At 39.4% G+C, this 14,720-nt stretch overlaps 1 protein-coding gene across 2 annotated transcripts in view; it reads left to right on the forward strand.

The window, feature by feature from the left end:
- Positions 1-14,720, forward strand: part of LOC126972325 (uncharacterized) — a 768,748-nt gene that overhangs the window by 332,880 nt on the left and 421,148 nt on the right. Inside the window, exon 2 of one of the 2 annotated variants that reach the window (XM_050818997.1) lies at positions 13,405-14,132. The gene's annotated coding sequence lies outside the window, so the exon portion shown is untranslated. Of the gene's footprint in view, positions 1-13,384; positions 14,133-14,720 lie in introns of those variants that run through there. The other variant, XM_050818996.1, reaches the window with a different exon arrangement.

The following is a 14,720-nucleotide window of genomic DNA, read 5'->3' on the forward strand; positions in this document are numbered from 1 at the left end:
TGGTCCTAGAAGGTTCCTAGTAACACCGCGTCCAGAATTGGACTATTGTGTTCGCCACTCATACTAGAGCTCATCGTCAAGCCCTACCGCCTTTACGAACCGCAGTAGTTCCTTGACGCGAGTGTTGCAAACACTATCTGGAGGTACGAAGTAGTTGCCAAAGATTGTGTTACGCTTATGCATTAGTGGGCCGCAGTCGCAGAGTAGATGAATAGGTGTTTCATCATCCTCAAGGCAGAACCTGCAAGCCTTGTCGCTTCTGATGCCGACCACACTGAGGTGCTTGTTTAGGCGACAGTGCCCGGTTAGCATCCTAGTGAGTATGCATAGATTTTTCCTGTTCAATGATAGGGCTTCATTCGCATAGCTGCTGTTGAATGCCCTTATCAGTGCTTTAGAGTGGTTTAAACCTGAAGAGTTGTTCCAGCGTTTAAGTGCTTCTTGTTTACATTGGTTACTCAGGGTGTGTCGGATGGCGCTCTTTGGCAGTCCACAAATGGGTTCCGGACCATATCGGACTGCTTTAGCCCCAGCTCTTGCGAGCTCATCGGCCATTTCATTGCCTATGATTCCGGCGTGCCCTGGGACCCATCTGAGAATCACTCTGTTTTTCATGCCTAATGAATTCAGGCATTCGACGCAATTATTGACTAACTTAGACGACGTCAAGTCAGCGTCTAAAGCCAACAATGCTGCCTGACTATCAGAGTGAATGTATATGTTATGATTGAAGTAGCCTTTTTGGATATTGGTTTCCGCGCATTCCAGGATGGCGTACACCTCTGCTTGAAATATGGAGGTAAAGCTTCCCAGGTTTGTGCTGGATTTAAACCTGGGGCGTTCTCCATAGACCCCACAGCCGACTTCATTTTCCATTTTGGACCCATCGGTGAACCACATGAGGCTCCCGTCCTTCCACGTGACTTTGTTGTTCATCCAGTCGTCCCTGGAAGGTAGTTCCACGATATAGTGTTTAACAGAGATTAATTGTGGAATCATCTGATCAGGTAACATGCCTAATATGTGGTCTCGCATAACTGAGTCCTCTAAGGTCCTAAGCGTTTGCGACATCCAGTTACATGAACCCCCCTGGGCGATTGCCCTCAGCATGCTTGCCTTCGCCTCTTGCTGTATGAACAGTGAAAGAGGCGGTAGGTTTAGCATTGCTTCAATGGCCGCACCAGGAGAAGACGTCATGGCTCCGGTTACCAACATACAGGCAAGTCTCTGCAGGCTATTTAGTCTGTCTGCAGTTGTTTTCTGGTTGGCTTTGTTCCACCACACAATGGAGGCGTATGTGATTGTTGGTCTCACAATTGCTTTGAATAGCCATAGGAGGATCTTGGGGCGCATTCCCCAATGTCTCCCTACCAGACGTCGACATACACCCAAGGTTGTTTTAGCCTTTTTCACGGCTTTGTCGATGTGAGAATTCCATGTGAGTTTCTGGTCGAATGTGACTCCCAGATACTTAACCTCAGCTGAGAATTCCAAAGTAGAGCCGTTCAAGGTGGGAGACTTCAGTTTGTTAAGTCTCCGTTTCCTCGTGAATGGCACAATAACAGTCTTTCCTGCGTTGACTGACAGTTTGTTGGCTGTACACCACTGTGAGATGGTGTTTAGCGCCTTTTGCAGTATAGAGCTTAGTAAGCTTTGGCAGAAACCTCTGACGATAATAACTAGGTCGTCTGCGTACCCTAGTGCATCAATTCTGAGTTCTGCCAGCTTACTAAGTAGTTCGTCTACTGCTAGTGTCCATAGAAGTGGCGAAAGAACGCCACCTTGTGGGCAACCTCGCGTAGTGTATAGCTCCAGTGATGTCCCATGGAGGGAGATTAGAGCTTTGCGATTTGAGAGCATTGACCTTACCCATTTGACAGTGGTGGAGTCTACATTTTTGTTAATTAGTCCCTTCACCAGCGTGTCTGTCGGGGTATTGTCAAAGGCGCCCTCAATGTCTAGGAACGCACAAAGTGCAATCTGTTTGTCTTGTAACGCCTTCTCGACTCTATCCACAAGTTGTAGAAGGGCCGTTTCTGTAGACCTGCCTCTACAGTAGGCGTGTTGAGAACTATGAATGGGCTTTAGGCTTAGAGCATGCTCTCTTATGTGTCTGTCCAAGACTTTCTCAATAACCTTCAGGAGAAAGGAGGTTAGGCTAATGGGTCTGAAGGAGCTTGGCAGGGAGTAGTCCTTTCTGCCTGCCTTAGGTATAAATAGTACTTTAGCCCTAGTCCATTGCTCTGGAAGATAGCCCCAGGCAAAGCTTACCCGGTATATCTTGACTAGTAGCGGTACTAGGATATCCAGGCCTTTTTGAAGAAGCGCTGGAAAAATGTTGTCTAGACCGCTTGACTTGTAGGGTTTCAGAGTCTTGATGGCGCACCTTATATCCCGGGGTCTGATTATCTTTGCCGCTCTACGCCAGTCCTCGTCAAGAGGCCGTTGTGTAGGCGTTGCTACAGTTGGTTGATAGGTAGCTCCCGGAAAGTGGTGGGCCATCAGTACTCTTACGTTTTCTACGTCGTCGGCTGTAAAAGATCCATCTGGTCTCTTAAGCAGGCCGATTTGGCTAGGTTTGTCCTTGGCGAGCAGTTTGTGTACTCGGGATCCTTGGGGAATTTTTGTTATATCCTCGCAGAACCTCTTCCAAGATGCTCGTTTGGCCTTCCTAACTTCTCTGTTGTAATCTGTTAGGGCTTCTTTGTAAGGTTCCCATTCTTGGGTTTTTTTAGCCCTGTTAAACAGCCTTCTGGATTTCTGCCTTAGTTTGTTCAAGTTTGAATTCCACCAAGGCACTTTCCTGTTTGAGTGTTGTAAGGAGAGAGGGCAGCTAGCCTCGTAGGCGTCAGTGATGCCATCCGTGGTTATTTTCACTGCCAACTCTAGCTCATCCAGGGTTCTGATGCGCTTAGGGATATTCTCCAAATTACTCCTGAGTTTCTCTTTATAGACAGTCCAGTTTGTTTTCTTTGGATCCCTAAACGTATATAGTTGTTTTTCGAGGCAAGTCAAGATGTCGTATGCTATGTGACGGTGATCCGATAGCGAAATTTCATCACTGACTCGATGATTAGATTGCTTACTCTATGAATATTTTTTTTCATCACTGAACTTAGTACACACGCACTCTGGTGGTACATTTTAAAACTAATTCATGTTCCATATTTATGCATTAGTACAACTCTGCAATGTGCGCGGCACTGAGTCGCATTAAGCTCTGTTATTGGAAAACTACCCAAGTAATGTATTTTGGATTTTCCAATAAATCTATCTATATATATATAAATGAATTGCTGTTCGTTAGTCTCACTAAAAATGGAGAACGGCTTGACCGATTTGGCTAATTTTGGTTTTGAATTATTTGTGGAAGTCCAGAGAAGGTTTAAAAGGTGAATAAATATGAAAATGCTCGGAATTAAATAAAAACAACAACTTTGTTTTTCCATTGTTAGACGACCTGTATAGCCGAGTGGTTAGCGATCCTACCTACTAAGCTAGAGGTCCCGGGTTCGAATCCCGGTAGGTGCAAGCATTTATATGATGAATATGGATGTTTGTTTCAGAGTCATGGATATTTAAATGTATTTATGTATGTTTAAATGAATTTATGTATGTTTAAGTAAGTATATTGTATTAAATATATCATTGTCTTGTAACCCATAACACAGGCTATATATGCTTAACTTGGGGCAAGACAATTTGTGTGAAAAGTGTGTCAATATTAATATATTATTATTGATGTGTCCCCGTCGTTCAGAAACCAAATTGAAAGAATAGTTTAAAATAAATAACTAATTAGAATATTTATATCTTTCACAGGAGGTGAACAAACTTTAATTTAATTATACATTTTTTCTTATTACTTTATATGGCAATACGGCGTTTGTTGGGTCAGCTAGTAATAAATAAATATGAACTTTGTACTCAGTTTGTTATAAATATAAATGTCAATATGTATAATACAACACATTATTGGATGAAATATTGCAATAAGTAGTAGAACTTGCCTTCAATGACTTTATGGAACTAATTCGTCACTGGGGAACGTCAACATGGGATAAAAAACCAGATTAATACGTGAGTGCTTAGTTGGTAACACGGCTTTATTTAATGTAAATTTGATTATTCCTAAAGTTAATTATTATTAAGTTTTACTTCAATCGCGCGTAAAGAAACACGCACACTTTTTTTGGTGAGAAGTTTACATACGCTACCTTAAATAATCATATATGGCCACAAATACTTATATCGTATCGTTTTTACACTTTTACACAACGCACGACGGCAATTTTAAAATATTTTATTGAGACGCAAACTGATCTGTCACAGACGATGACAATTCTCATAATGGCCGCCTATCGGCCTGTAGTAGTGTAAGTGTGTGCGTGAAGCTATATATTTACACGTTAATCGGCTTGTTTTGGTGCTACACTGTTATGTAAGGTGTTTTAAAGTTTTACTTCAATCGCGCGTAAAGAAACACACACACTTTTTTTGGTGAGAAGTTGACATGAATGTATACATCGTGGCGCTATGATGGCTACCTTAAATTAACATACGGATAGAGATTTATAAAACCTTAATTGTAAAAAATAATTCTTAAATTTAAAATAAATAGTTGAAATCTTCAAACAAACTAACTTTTTAATGAAAATAAGGACGAGACGAGCAGGACGTTCGCTCAGGATTCTTGAAAAACCCAAAAATTCTGAGCGGCACTACAACCTTACTTGCCCAATAATTTCAGTAGCTACGGCGCCCTTCAGACCGAAAAACAATAATGCTTACACATTACTACTTCACGGCTGTATAGGGCGTTTTAGTAGCCATAATCTAGCCGGCATCCTGTGCAAAGAAGCCTCCCACTGCTTGCAAGTTAATACTTCACGGCAGAAAAAGCACCTGCTTAGCTGGAATTCTGTACAAATAGACTTCATATGAGACCATAACGTGTCTAGTCAGCTGTCAGCCGTGACACATAGATAATTCCCACAGATAATCACGTTACAGAGTTTGTTAATCAATCACAACACAATAGTTTACTAAACGCGAACACGGATCATGACGCTGTCATTTAGAAATGCGGGCAGTTTTTTTTTTTTTTTGATAAACTCGTTGGACGAGTATAACTCTACTTTTTGAGTTGAAAGTTGATTCCTCCTGGTGTGCATTTTTTTACATAATCTGTTTATTTTTATGTTATATTTTTCGGGGATATATTCGACATAAGAAGATTCGCGATTTCTCAAAGCCTGATTCAACAGGAAGCGGTCATCTAGATTGTTGTACATGGTTTTTATTCCAGACCCAGGCCTTCTACTGACGAAACCAGTCTCTTGATATCGTTGCCAAGTCTCCTAGACAGTCGAACGACTCACACTCTCTGGGGCACACAGCATTGACTACACCCTTCCTCAAGTAGCGATATAATCTTGCTTGCTGTTATCGTTATATCAACCATTTTAGAGACTGCTTAAGAATGGTATCAAGACTTAAAATATCGAGGAAATAAGACAATCCGACAATTATTATCTAAAAATAATTTAGGTACAGTTAATATTAACTATCAACGATTCCCGCGATGCTACGCAATTAACTGCAATTTTTGTTAAAGTAAAAACTAAACTTGTTTATGCACCACAATACTTCATAAATGCGCTTGTCATTCACAAACGAATGAAACCTCTTTTGGTATTGTATTTTCTATAGGGACGGAAAAAATTAGGAAATTAGATGGGTCAAAAAATATGTGTCAGTGGCGCATTGCCTAGGGCCGTTTCCTCTGTTCCGGGGGGCATCAGGACTTTCCCCGCCATGTCATGTTTTCGATTTTCGAATTCATTCGTAATTTTATTCAAAATTACGAATGAATTCTAATGAACGAATGAATGAAAGGGAGAAAAACAACAACGTGAGGGCTGCTACACCACCTACAAAGAAATTAAATGGTTATGAGCGACTAATGCACTGGGTGAATAGGTGCGCAATAGACATCGAGTTCCGAAAAATAACTGATTTTTTGGGGTAATCACGCCCATGAACGTCTGCATTATTAGTATTAGGGTCGGGTTCCACCTAAGCGGAGTGGAGAGGAGACGCGTTATGATAACCAATTAGATTTCGTTATTTCCTCAGCTCTACTCTACTTACTTCATACCACTCTCCACTAAGCCTCGGTGGAAATGGATGACACACACTCTCATAATATCTCCGCAATGTAGAGTTCACATCTCCTACCCGCTACACATCTCCTCTCCACTTTGGAAATAACCTGACCGCTTCGCGGCTAATCTCCTCTCGTCTCCGCTTTGGTGGAAAACGGGTCCTAAGACGTTTTGTTAGCCTTTGAAGTGAAAATATACTCTAAGTCCTTAACGTGAAGTGAAATTTGGAAAAATCTGATAAACATTACATTTCCATGTAAAGAAATGTGGAATCAGTTGGCGGTTTTCATGAGAACCCATCTATGAGATCTAAATTGTGTTTCTGTGGCTAAGTAAGTGGTGGTTATCATTAGTAAAACATCATTAATTATATTATAATTAGTTATACTCAAGAACATGTTACGAAACCTAAATTATGAAGCTACTGAGAATCTTATTCGTTTATGACTATTTATATAAGGTATAGCATTAGATATCACACACAACACACACAAACATACAACAAACACCCTAAATTATATATAAAATAGTTATTATTGTCATAATTACTTGCATAACCTCCATTTTTAGTCACTTTAAAATATGTTGTTATTTTGACATTTTATATTGCACAACTGCGAAGAGACTGAACCCCATGTCACGGGCTGTCCTAGTTTGGGGTCGAGGGTAATTTTAAGCAAAACTGTATTTTCTTTTTGCAACAAATAAAGATTTATTATTATTATTATATGGCTTGACTGACGATGATCCCAGTTTCTTAATGTTTACTCCTTAGATCATTTATACGTCTGGATAGACAATGGCTGCTATGAAAATGTCGAAAAAAATTGAAATTAGAACTATCCTCTATTTTGAACAATTCACGCACACTACCACAAAGTGTCATCGCGAGTGTAAGACGTAGCTTGTCACGCACACTAAACTTTTACCAGTGGGAGGCTCTTTTGCACAGGACGCCGGCTAGATTATGGGTACCACAACGGTGCCTATTTCTGCCGTGAAGCAGTAATGTATAAGCATTTCTGTGTTTCGGTCTGAAGGGCTCCGTAGCTAGTGAAATTACTGGGCAAATGAGACTTAACATCTTATGTCTCAAGGTGACCAGCGCAGTGCCGCACAGAATTATTGGGGTTTTTCAAGAATCCTGAGCGGCACTGCATTGTTATGGGCAGGGCGCATCAATTGCCATCAACTGAACGACCTGCTCGTCTCGTCCCTTAGTTTCATAAAAAAAAAAACTAATATTCCTGGCCTGTTTTTATCGGTTGTCTAACAGCAAAAGACTATCTAGATGTATAAATTATCTAAGGCTAACTCATTAAGTTTCCAAGCGTTAGGCTATCAACCAAAAACAGAATTTAAGCATTTTCTGAATCAGAGGTCTTTTGTAGAAAATTCGAAATCTGGGCAGTTCGATTTGACAATTGATTTCCAGTGAAATGAAGTCCCGTTACATTGGATCTAGCTGTCAGAGGCGGTCTTTCGGTGTATATGCTACCAGTCATGTGATTAATCAGGGCATAATTCACAACGCCCGGGAAATAAATGAAATAAGAAATAATGGATTGCTTGTAATTAATTCTAGTAGGCTTCATAAGATACATAATAGCTTTAAGGGTAAATGTCTACACTTTTATAATAAAGTCCCAGCCCTGTTCAGGCATTATCTTTTTTTTATGGAATAGGATAACAAACGAGCGTACGGGTCACCTGGTGTTAAGTGATCACCGCCGCCCACATTCTCGTGCAGCACCAGAGGAATCACAAGAGCGTTGCCGGCCTTTAAGGAAGGTGTACGCACTTTTTTTGAAGGTACCCATGTCGTTTCGTCCCGGAAACACCGCACAAGGAAGCTCATTCCACAGCTTTGTAGTACGTGGAAGAAGGCTCCTTGAAAACCGCACTGTGGAGGACCGCCACACATCCAGATGGTGGGGTTGATATCCTAACTTGTGGCGTATCGTGCAAAGGTGGAATTCGGCGGCAGGAATCAGGTTAAACAGCTCTTCGGAACACTCCCCGTGATAAATGCGGTAGAAGACACACAATAAAGCGACGTCTCTACGCAACGCCAAGTGATCCAGCCGTTCACAGAGCACTGGCACCGACAATTCGAGCTGCTCTGCGTTGCACGCGGTCAAATGGATCGAGCTGATACTGCCAGACCAGAGATGACAGCAATAATCCATGTGTGGCCGGACCTGCGCTTTGTAGAGCGCTATCTATAAATAAATTTAAATGTTTTATAAAATAATGGCTCTGTCGTTAATCCTACTACTCCACAGCTGAATATCTAGGTGATCCGATAGCCTGGGACTAGATTTTGATTATTTTATAGCAATAGAAATGACAATACAATATTGTATATTTGATTAAAAAGAGCGCAAAAAAATGCTGGGAGAGTTTCTTGCAACGCTTCTTCTGTCTCAGAGCGTCATTTGTTTCCGAAGCGGTAGTAGTATCTGGTATATTAGAAATGACACCAAAAAGAATTCTAAAGCAATCAATTTTTAGAAAATAAATGCCTATTTATGCCTTCTACGATTTGAAAGAAGTCTAATCAGAGTATTTATTAAATATTGTTCGCGCCACGTAAGTAGACTATTGAAGAGAAGCGATGGTATTGTATTTGTTTGACTTTGTATTTATATTATAAAACATAAACTATCAGAATTTATGTAACTTAAATTAATAAACATTAATTAACCCTCCTGGCCGTTTTACCCGAGGGAGGCTCGTTTTTACAGGAAGCCGGCTAGATTATGGGTAACACAACGGCGCCTATTTCTGCCGTGAAGCAAATATGTAAACATTACTGTGTTTCGGTCTGAAGGGCGACGTAGCTAGTGAAATTACTTGGCAAATGAGACTTAACATCTTACGTTTCAAGGTGACGAGCGCAATTGTAATGCCGCTCTGAATTATTGTTTTTTCAAGAATTCTGAATGGCACTGCATTGTCAGCTGAGCGTCCTACTCGTCCCGTCCCTTATTTTCAGTAAAAAAATCACTGACTTGCGGCATCTCCCCCCTCCGCACCCCATACGTTACCACCAATTTGAACGGCAGATCGGCATAACTGCACAGGTACATCGTCAGTACCCTTGCGTTATGACTGAAATGGCAATTGGAAAAGTTGACTATTGATATGACTATTTGTAACCAAAATTTATGAACAAAGCGGGACTCGAACCCACGACATCTCAAGTCAATTTACAATTATTGGGATTGAGCAGGTTATCAACTGTAAAGTAGATCCTGTACATGAAGCCACAACTTGAGAGTTGAACAAGATATACCGAAATTTACAACACATGCGTATTTGAACGGTTGGCTCAGTTGCAAAGATAGCTCGGACGGAACCCGAGAGGTTACGGGTTCGAGTCCCGAATCGTTCATAAATCTTGGATACAAAAATTTGTATTTTTGATACAATGATTTTGTTTAATGCTGAGACTTCAGTTAACAAACACATATAAGGTTTTTTAAGGTTACATTACTTAGTAAAAAAAATTATGCTTTCGTTGAAAGTATATTTATAACCGATTACAAATCACGATTTTTTTAAGAAATTTAATTAAAATATTCTCAATGGATTCAAGCGCTTCTCAGTATTCCATTCATTGGTTCTCGAAAAATCAAGCCACTGATATCTGTAAGGGATAGCCATATTGGCTTCCAAAGTGGAAACCTGGAAGTCATAGAGAGCAAGCCAATACTTCAAAACAGCCCACATTCTAGGGTTCTGCAAAGTGCAGATCCGTTCACATATGGAGATATTGTGTCTGGTCTGGTGCAGCCCAGTATCAGCTCGAAACATTTGACCACGTGTAACGGAGAGCTGCTGTAATAATAATAATATTATATTTATACTTATACGGTGATACTCAGTACTCAAGATTGCTTGAATGTATGGAGGGGAAAAGAGCTTCATGGACGGTTTTACCGGGCTCTCTACGGACCTGATGTAGACACGATTTCGTCTGTGACCTGGCTACGATTTGGTGACCTCTTTGGGGAAACTGAAGGATTTGCCTGTGCAATTGCTGGTGAAGTTTTCAAGTTGAATAACTACCGAAAATACATCATGAAGGATGGCACAGTAGACATATGTCGGGCGTGCCATCATCCTGGTGAGTCTATCAGACATATTATTTCCGGTTGTTCTCGTCTTGCCAATGTTGAGCATTTCATTAGCAACTTGCTCTTCGATACAATCTTGTGCATTTTGAAGTCCCGTATTATAAGTATACTCCGGAGCCAGTTCTAGAAAACAGCCGTGCCAAGCTCTACTGACACCGATCTATTATCACGGACAGAACTGTCATTGCTAATAAGCCTGATATTGTGTTGGTAGATCGGTTAGAGCTGAAATAGACAAATTGTCGAAGTACCTAGACTTAGCACACGAGGTTACTGACATGTGGGATGTTGATTCAACAATAATTGTCCCAATAGTCGTTTCCGTAAACGGTCTTATAGCAAAGAGCCTCGACCATCATCTCAAGAAGCTCTCACTTAATAACTGGATAAAGGGTCAGTTACAGAAAGCAGCTGTTTTGGGAACGGCACGCATCGTGTGGAAGTTCCTCAGTCTGGCGCCCTGACCACCGGCGGAATTGTCGTGAGCCAACGCCGGCGGGACTCTATTTTTTATATTTATATTTGTAATATTGTTTTTTATAAATATGTTATATATATATATATATATATATATATATATATATAAAGGTAGAAAATAAGATGAAATTATAATGCAATATTTATTAAATAATACTAACTATCCATTCTACGACTTCATCACTTGGCGATCCGTAGAGACGTTACTTCACTGTGTGGTCCTTTACTAAATTGATTTAGTATTAGGAAGAGTTGTTTTACTCGGGGCGTGCCACCATATTCAACCTTCGCACAACACGCCACATATTTGGATAATATAATCCTCACCATCTGGATATATGTGACCTTTTTTCTTTTTTTTTTTCAAACTTTCTGTCACGTAAAACCATACTGCGGAATGAGCTTTCATGGCACGGTGTTTCCAGTATGATAAGACATGGCTATCTAGAACTCGCGTGCAGCTTCCCAAAAGATTCCCTTCGTTTTCTCAACATCTTGTCTTCTTCTGTAAAAAAAATAATAATTTTTAAATTAACTATTTCGTGTAATTGGTATTATTTAATTACCAATTAATGTTTGGTTGAAATGTGATATGCCAAAATCGGAATGAAATGATGTTATCTTAACGTATTTTTTTTATGAAAATACAGGGCGAGACAAGCAGTTTCGTTTAGCTGATCGTAATTGATACGCCCTGCCCATCACAATGCAATGCCGCTCAGGATTCATGAAAAGCCCAAAAATTCTTAGCGGCACTACAATTGCGCTCGTCACCTTGAGACATAAGATGTTAAGTCTCATTTGCCCAGTAAATTCACTAGCCACGGCACCCTTTAGACTGAAACACAGTAATGTTTACACATTACTACTTCAACGAAGAAATAGGCGCTGTTGTGGTACCCATAATTTAGCCGGCATCCTGTGCAAAGGAACCTCCCACCGGTAAAACGTAATCATAAAATAGTTCAATAAAACACATATTTTTGTTACTCTGCCCAATAGATGACGGTTAATATTAAAAGGCATTTATTTTCTCAAACCGATTCTTCTAGAATTCTTTTTGAGGTCAGTTCAAAACACTACCACCGCTTCGCAAACAAATGGCGCTCTGAGAGAACAAAAAACGGCGCAAGAAAATCTCACAGCATTCTTTTTAATACCATAAATTATTTATATATTATAGTCATTGTTTTTGCTATTAAATAATCATAATCTAATCCCAGGCTGTGCGATCACGATAGATATTACGCTGTGGAGTAGTTAGATTTACGACAGAACCATTTTTTTTAAAAACATTTAAATTTATTTACAGCGTCTGTGACATATTTTATCAAGGTTCCTAATTTAAATCATATAGTCTGCTGTTTCTGCTTACAACCTGCCTTTGGGCATTGCGAATAAAGCCTTATTAAACACTTGGTCGAGAGCATATAGATTTGAGAGTGGGATGGGTCGGGTTGTGGGTTGTGGAGATACTGAGGGAGATGGACCGCTGCGTGCGCACCAAATACCTCTGTCATCTCACCCACTCTGTCATTTCACCGAACGACCGAATTTCTAGCGACTTGCGTGTTTGATTACGCGCCTGTGACCTCAGCGTATTGGCCTCGATAATTCTAAATTGATTTACAACCATAACCAGGTGTTCCGATTTTTGTTTTTACGTTTCCTTTCAAATCCATTGGGTATATTGTTACGTTAAGACTTTCTTAACAAATGCAAAATATAATTGTCTTGAAACAAATTTATTTATAATAATTATAATTTGAATTTTTTTTATAGTTAATATTACACATATGATATTAAGGTTTATAATATTTTTTTTATGAAAATAAGGGACGAGACGATCAGGACGTTCAGCTGATGGTAATTGATACGCCCTGCCCATCACAATGCAGTGCCGCTCAGGATTCTTGAAAAACCCCAAAAATTCTGAGCGGCACTAAAACTGCGCTCGTCACCTTGAGACATAAGATGTTAAGTCTCATTTGCCCAGTAATTTCACTAGCTCGCGGCGCCCTTTAGACCGAATCACAGAAATGCTTATACATTACTGCTTCACGGCAGAAATAGGCGCCGTTGTGGTACCCAGAATCTAGCCGGCATCCTGTGCAAAGGAGCCGCTAGTAAAACAGTACACAGTACTTAATGAATTACAATTTTAAAAACCTCTGCAAATGCCCAAAAAGAGTAAAGAAAAAATAAAAAGTCTATTACGTGAACTAAATTCATAATACTTTTGATATTTAAACACATTAAAAGTTGTTTTAGAAACACTAATGTAATATATTTAGTATAAGAACGGTTACACGCACGGGCGGTTTAATATAAATTATAAAAGTAATAAATTATGAAGGAAAGAGCTTCAAAACACGCGCTGTATGAAGGCGCCCTACGAGAGTTTTCCTCGTCACACTAACACCAATTCGAGGTTCGTAGCCACGCAGTTTTTCACGCACACACGTGCTCCTAACAAAATAAGCGCCTGAAGCTTTTGGCGGAGCTGACAGATATATATCCGTCTCGTTTCTTCGCAGCCCGCTGTCCCATTTCAACAGGTTTCGCTTTTCACTGGTTGCAGTCGAGTACGCGTGCCACTAGTAACACCGCACAAACAGAACGGTGTACACACGTTCGAACTGAAAACTGAAAACACAGTTTCACTGACAGTTCCGGCTTACCTGGCGCCGTCAGTTACGCGTTCAAAACGGCCCAAATACTACGTAACAAAGTTTATATTTGGATAAAATGTAACGTGCTTTCTGTTAATAGTTTCCGTGAATTATATAGAAACTTATTGTGCCAAAAACAACAATGATTAACTTACGCGTCTTAAGATTGTTGTGATTTTACGCGAATGAATTGTTGTGTGGTTTATTAACAAGATGTAACTATTAGATCATTAATGTATACCTCAACAGTGTTGTGAATATAATGTAAGTGTTAGTTCGCGAGTGAGATGTAGGCGAATGTTGATACTTAGACTGAAGTAAACATCAAAGGTTGTGATTTAAATCAACATCTGTCTTCAACATAGTGTGTCGGACTTATCAAACACTATAACTCAAATGTTGTGAAACAAATTATACTTATTTATACAGTTATTAGGAATCGTTTTCTCAAAAATCTATTTTCACTTTACTAGTTCAAAAGCGAAGGTTGTGTTTTACATCGAACTTTTCTCTCTCTGTAATTTCCCTCGAGGTTGTGACTACGATAGACTAACAAAAGACGAATGTTGGAATATCTTGTGTTTGAACAGTGCTCCATTCAATATTAAACAAAATCTGTGTTTTGAAAATGTAATGAAGAAACGCTGGAGGTAAAGGTGACATCGATGTTTGAGGTAACAACTTTTGTACTTTTGTTGAAGTCGTGAATGATATCAAGTTACCAATCTATTCTTACGGAAAATTAATACAATTTTACGTTAGTAGTAATGAATAGATGGTATATACTAATCTTAGCTTTTGGTTATGAATAATTAATGTAAATTATGAAATAGGAATACATTATATGGTGTTAAGCTATCCGGAATAACATACTATTCATCAAAATAAACCTTGTTTTACATTTGTGCTGCAGACTGCATCTCAAAGATAGTATTTATTACTAGAACTACAAAGTAGGCCAAGAACAAATGACTTTACATTGAAAATCACTATGAATACACATTATTAGGCTTAAAACGCACCTATAGCGCTTCGAACACTTGAAACTTTAAATAAATATCTTTTTTTATATCACCATAACTCTTTATCAAATGTTTCAAACACGATTTTCAATGTTTGCAAAGTATTTGACGAAATTATTGTAAAAGTTTAGTTTTTCCAATTAACAGTGGAATATATTGATGGAATCATCGGGTAATTTGTTGCATAATTCTATGTATATATAAGAGAATTCCACCAGAGATATCGAGATGAGTGGTCTT

This window comes from Leptidea sinapis, chromosome 26 (assembly GCF_905404315.1).
Source record: "Leptidea sinapis chromosome 26, ilLepSina1.1, whole genome shotgun sequence".
Lineage (NCBI taxonomy): Eukaryota > Metazoa > Arthropoda > Insecta > Lepidoptera > Pieridae > Leptidea > Leptidea sinapis.